At 41.4% G+C, this 5,972-nt stretch overlaps 1 non-coding gene across 1 annotated transcript; it reads right to left on the bottom strand.

Annotated features, from left to right (window-relative positions):
* Positions 1 to 858: 858 nt before the first annotated feature.
* Positions 859 to 966, bottom strand: LOC130953076 (small nucleolar RNA R71). Its single transcript, XR_009075249.1, has one exon. It is a non-coding gene; the product is annotated as a small nucleolar RNA R71 (small nucleolar RNA).
* Between the last annotated feature and the right edge of the window lie 5,006 nt (positions 967 to 5,972).

Raw genomic sequence — 5,972 nt, 5'->3', positions numbered from 1 at the left:
ATTTCCAATTTCAAAATCTTTTTCAAAAATCACTTGATTTCTTTTCCACTCTTAGTTTTCGAAAATTAATTAGTATTTTTTCAAAATGTTTTTAAAATCTTTTTAATTTATTTTCAAAAATTTCTTCCCCTCTTCTCACATCCTTCTATTTATGGACCAACACTCCTCCTTAATGCACAATTCGAACTCCATCTTTCTTGATAAGTTCGAATTCTTCTACCTCTTCCTTCTATTTTTCTTTTCCTCTAACACCTCAAGGAATCTCTATACTGTGACATAGAGGATTCCATATTTTCTTGTTTTTTTCTCTTTCATATGAGCAGGAGCAAAGACAAAAGCATTCTTGTTGAAGCTGACCCTAAACCTGAAAGGACCTTGAAGCGAAAGCTAAGAGAAGCTAAGGCACAACTCTCTGTAGAGGACCTAACAGAAATCTTCAAAGAAGAAGAACCCATGGCAGCCGAAAACAACAACAATGCTAACAATGCAAGGAAGGTGCTGGGTGACTTTACTGCACCGACTCCCGACTTCTATGGGAGAAGCATCTCTATCCCTGCCATTGGAGCAAACAACTTTGAGCTTAAACCTCAATTAGTTTCTCTAATGCAACAGAATTGTAAGTTCCATGGACTTCCATTGGAAGATCCTCATCAGTTTTTAGCTAAATTTTTGCAAATCTGTGACACTGTCAAGACTAATGGGGTTGACCCTGAAGTCTACAGACTTGTGCTATTCCCTTTTGCTGTAAGAGACAGAGCTAGGATATGGTTGGACTTACAACCTAAAGAAAGCCTGAACTCTTGGGAAAATCTAGTCAATGCCTTCTTGGAAAAGTTATTTCCACCTCAAAAATTGAGTAAGCTTAGAGTGGAAGTCCAAACCTTCAGACAGAAGGAAGGAGAATCCCTCTATGAAGCTTGGGAAAGATACAAACAATTGATCAGAAAGTGTCCTTTTGACATGCTTTATGAATGGAGCATCATAGGTATCTTCTATGATGGTCTGTCTGAACTGTCCAAGATGTCATTGGATAGCTCTGCTGGAGGACCTCTTCATCTAAAGAAGACGCCTGCAGAAGCTCAAGAGCTCATTGAAAAGGTTGCAAATAACCAATTCATGTACACTTCTGAAAGGAATCCTGTGAGCAATGGGACGAATCAGAAGAAATGAGTTCTTGAGATTGATACTCTGAATGCCATACTGGCTCAGAACAAAATATTGACTCAGTAAGTCAATATGATTTCTCAAAGTCTATCTGGAATGCAAGCTGCACTAGGCAGTACTAAGGACGCTTCATCTGAAGAAGAAGCTTATGATCCTGAGAACCCTTCAATGGAAGAGGTGAATTACATGGGAGAACCCTATGGAAACTCCTATAATTCTTCATGGAGAAATCTTCCAAATTTCTCATGGAAGGATCAACAGAGACCTCAACAAAGTTTCAACAACAATAATGGTGGAAGAAACAGGTTTAGCAATGGCAAGCCTTTTCCATCATTTTCTCAGCAACAGATAGAGAATTCTAAGCAGAGCCACTCTGACTTAGCAACCATGGTCTCTGATCTAATCAAAACCACTCAAAGTTTCATGACTGAAACAAGGTCCTCCATTAGGAATTTGGAGGCACAAGTGGGTCAGCTGAGCAAGAAAGTTACTGAACTCCCTCCTAGTACTCTTCCAAGCAATACAGAAGAGAATCCAAAAGGAGAGTGCAAGGACATCAACATGGCCAAATTTGGAGAGGAGAAAGAGGCAGTGAGCGCCACTGAGCAAGACCTCGATGGACGTCCACTGGCCTCCAATGAGTTCCCTAATGAGGAACCATGGGAATCTGAGGCTCACACTGAGACCATAGAGATTCCAGTGGATTTACTTCTGCCATTCATGAGCTCTGATGAGTATTCTTCCTCTGAAGAGGATGAGTATGTCACTGAAGAGCAAGTTGCTAAGTACCTTGGAGCAATCATGAAGCTAAATGACAAGTTATTTGGTAATGAGACTTGGGAGAACGAACCTCCTTTGCTCACCAAGGAACTGGATGACTTGTCTAGGCAAAAATTACCTCAAAAGAGACAGGATCCTGGGAAGTTCTCAATACCTTACGCCATAGGCACCATGACCTTCAAGAAGGCCTTGTGTGACCTAGGGTCAAGTGTAAACCTCATGCCTCTCTCTGTAATGGAGAAGCTAGGGATCTTTGAGGTGCAAGCTGCAAGAATCTCACTAGAGATGGCAGACAATTCAAGAAAACAAGCTTATGGACTTGTAGAGGATGTTTTGGTAAAGGTTGAAGACCATTACATCCCTGCTGAATTCATAGTCCTAGAAACTGGGAAGTGCATGGATGAATCCATCATCCTTGGCAGACCCTTCCTAGCCACAGCAAAGGCTGTGATTGATGTGGACAGAGGAGAATTGATCATTCAAGTGAATGAAGAATCCTTTGTGTTTAAGGCTCAAGGATATCCCTCTGTCACCATGGAGAGGAAGCATGAAGAGCTTCTCTCAAAAGAGAGTCAAACAGAGCCCCCACAGTCAAACTCTAAGTTTAGTGTTGGGAGGCCACAACCAAATTCTAAGTTTGGTGTTGAACCCCCACATTCAAACTCTAAGTTTGGTGTTGGGAGGTTCCAACATTGCTCTGAGTATCTGTGAGGCTCCATGAGAGCCCTCTGTCAAGCTACTGACATTAAAGAAGTGGTTGTTGGGAGGCAACCCAATGTTATAATTATCTATTTTCCTTTGTTATTTTATGTTTTCTGTAGGTTGATAATCATGAGAAGTCACAAAATCAATTGAAAAAGCAAAAACAGAATGAAAAACAGAAATAAAAACAGCACACCCTGGACGAAGACCTTGCTAGCGTTTAAACGCCAGTAAGGGTAGCAAATGGGCGTTTAACGCCCAGTCTGGTACCATTCTGGGCGTTTATCGCCAGAAAAGGGCACCAGACTGGCGTTAAATGCCAGGAAAGGGCAAGAAGCTGGCGTTAAATGCCAGAAAGGGGCACCAGCCCAGCGTTTAACGCCAGAATTGGCATAGAGAGCAATTTTGCTCGCCACTTGCTGCAGGGATGAATTTTCCTTGACACCTCAGGATCTGTGGACCCCACAGGATTCCCACCTACCCCACCACCCTCTCTCTTCTTCACCCATTCACCAATCACCTCAACACCTCTTCCCCAAAAACCCCTCACCTATCAAATCCCATCTTTCTCTTCACTACTCACATCCATCATTCATAAAACCCCACCTACCTCACCATTCAAATTCAAACCACTTTCCCTCCCAAACCCACCCATTCATAACCGAACCCTACCCCTCTCTCCACCCCTATATAAACCCATCTTCACTCCTTCATTTTCACACAACCTAAACACTACTTCTCCCCCTTTGGCCGAACCACAAAGCCATCTCCATCTCCTTTATTTCTTCTTCTTCTACTCTATTCTTTTTTCTTTTGCTCGAGGACGAGTGATGAGCGGATAATTTATACGCTTTTTGGCATTGTTTTTAGCATGTTTTTAGTATATTTAGTTAAGTTTTTAGTATATTTTTATTAGTTTTTAGTTAAAATTCACTTTTCTGGACTTTACTACGAGTTTGTGTGTTTTTCTATGATTTCAGGTATTTTCTGGCTGAAATTGAGGGACCTGAGCAAAAATCTGATTCAGAGACTGAAAAGGACTGCAGATGCTGTTGGATTCTGACCTCCGTGCACTCGAAGTGGATTTTCTGGAGCTACAGAAGCCCAATTGGGGCGTTCTCAACGGCGTTGGAAAGTAGACATCCTGGGCTTTCCAGCAATATTTGATAGTCCATACTTTGCCCAAGATTTGATGGCCCAAACCGGCGTTCAAAGTCACCTTCAGAATTCCCAGCGTTAAACGCCGGAACTGGCACCAAAGTGGGAGTTAAACGCCCGAACTGGCATAAAAGCTGGCGTTTAACTCCAAGAAGAGTCTCTACATGAAAATGCTTCAATGCTCAGCCCAAGCACACACTAAGTGGGCCCGGAAGTGGATTTTTATGTCATTTATTCATCTTTGTAATTCTTAAGCTACTAGTTCCCTATAAATAGGACCTTTTGCTATTGTATTTGATGTCTTGGAATCTTGGTAGCTATATTTAGTCTTATGCTATCTTAGATCTGGGGGCTGGCCTCACGGCCATGCCTAGACCTTGTTCTTATGTATTTTCAACGGTGGAGTTTCTACACACCATAGATTAAGGTGTGGAGCTCTGCTGTACCTCGAGTATTAATGCAATTACTATTGTTCTTCTATTCAATTCAGCTTGTTCTTATTCCAAGATATCACTTGCTCTTCAACTTGATGAATGTGATGATCCGTGACACTCATCATCATTCTCACCTATGAACGTGTGACTGACAACCACATCCGTTCTACCTTAGATTGAGTGAATATCTCTTGGATTCCTGATACACGATGCATGGTTGATCGCCTGACAACCGAGCGCTCGCCTGACAACCGAGCCAGCCATTCCGTGAGATCAGAGTCTTCGTGGTATAGGCTAGAATTGAAGGCGGCATTCAAGAGAATCCGGAAGGTCTAAACCTTGTCTGTGGTATTCTGAGTAGGATTCAATGATTAAATGACTGTGATGTGCTTCAAACTCGCGATTGTGGGGCGTTAGTGACAGACGCAAAAGAATCACTGGATTCTACTCCGACATGATCGAGAACCGACAGCTGGATAGCCGTGCCGTGACAGGGTGCGTTGAACATTTCCACTGAGAGGATGGGAGGTAGCCACTGACAACGGTGAAACCCTTGCATAATGCTTGCCATGGAAAGGAGTAAGAAGGATTGGATAAAGGCAGTAGGAAAGCAGAGAGACGGAAGGGACAAAGCATCTCCATTCGCATATCTGAAATTCCCACTAATGAATTGCATAAGTATCTCTATCTTTATCCTTATGTTTTATTCATCATCTATACCCATTTGAGTCTGCCTGACTGAGATTTACAAGGTGACCATAGCTTGCTTCATACTAACAATCTCCATGGGATCGACCCTTACTCGCGTAAGGTTTATTACTTGGACGACCCAGTGCACTTGCTGGTTAGTTGTGCGAAGTTGTGTTTATGCCATGGTATTGAACACCAAGTTTTTGGATTCATTACTAGGGATTATTTGAGATGTGAAAAGTAGTGATCACAATTTCGTGCACCAAGTTTTTGGCGCCGTTGCCGGGGATTGTTTCGAGTATGGACAACTGACGGTTCATCTTGTTGCTTAGATTAGGTATTTTTCAGAGTTCTTAAGAATGAATTCTAGTGTTTCAAGGTGATGTTCTTATCATCACCAAAGCTGATTGATTATCATCAATTTAGCTCTTGAATGTAATGTCCTGCTGAAGCTTGGTTATTCATGTCTAATTCCTTTAGACTGAAGCTTTAGACTAACATTGCATGATTCCTGGAATTCTCATTAAGAATTTTGATACCTTTATTTTCTTCTTCCACTTAATTTTCGAAAAATCCAAAAAAAATTTACAAAATCATAAAAAACCAAAAATATTTTATGTTTCTTGTTTGAGTCTAGTGTCTTATATTAAGTTTGGTGTCTTGCATGCATTGTTTATTTGATCTTGGTTCTGTTTTCAAGTCAATAACACAGGGAACTGAAGATTCAGTACATGCAGCAGAGGAATTATACAGAAAAAGCTGGGCGTTCAAAACGCCCAGTGAAGAAGGAAAAACTAGCGTTTAAACGCCAGCCAGGGTGCCTGGTTGGGCGTTTAACGCCCAAAAAGGTAGAGCATTGGGCGTTAAACGCTAGAATGTGCACCATTCTGGGCGTTTAACGCCAGGATGGCACAAGAGGGAAGATTCTGTTTTTAATGCAAATTTTTTTCAAGTTTTCAAAGTTTTTCAAAATCAAATCTTTTTCAAATCAAATTTTTTCAATCAAATCTTTTTCAAAATCAATTTCTTTCCTTTTTCAAAGAT

The sequence above is a fragment of the Arachis stenosperma genome, chromosome 9 (genome assembly GCF_014773155.1).
Source record: "Arachis stenosperma cultivar V10309 chromosome 9, arast.V10309.gnm1.PFL2, whole genome shotgun sequence".
NCBI lineage: Eukaryota > Viridiplantae > Streptophyta > Magnoliopsida > Fabales > Fabaceae > Arachis > Arachis stenosperma.
The sequence above is the reverse complement of the archived record's forward strand: the minus strand, read 5'-3'. Positions and strand labels throughout refer to the sequence as shown.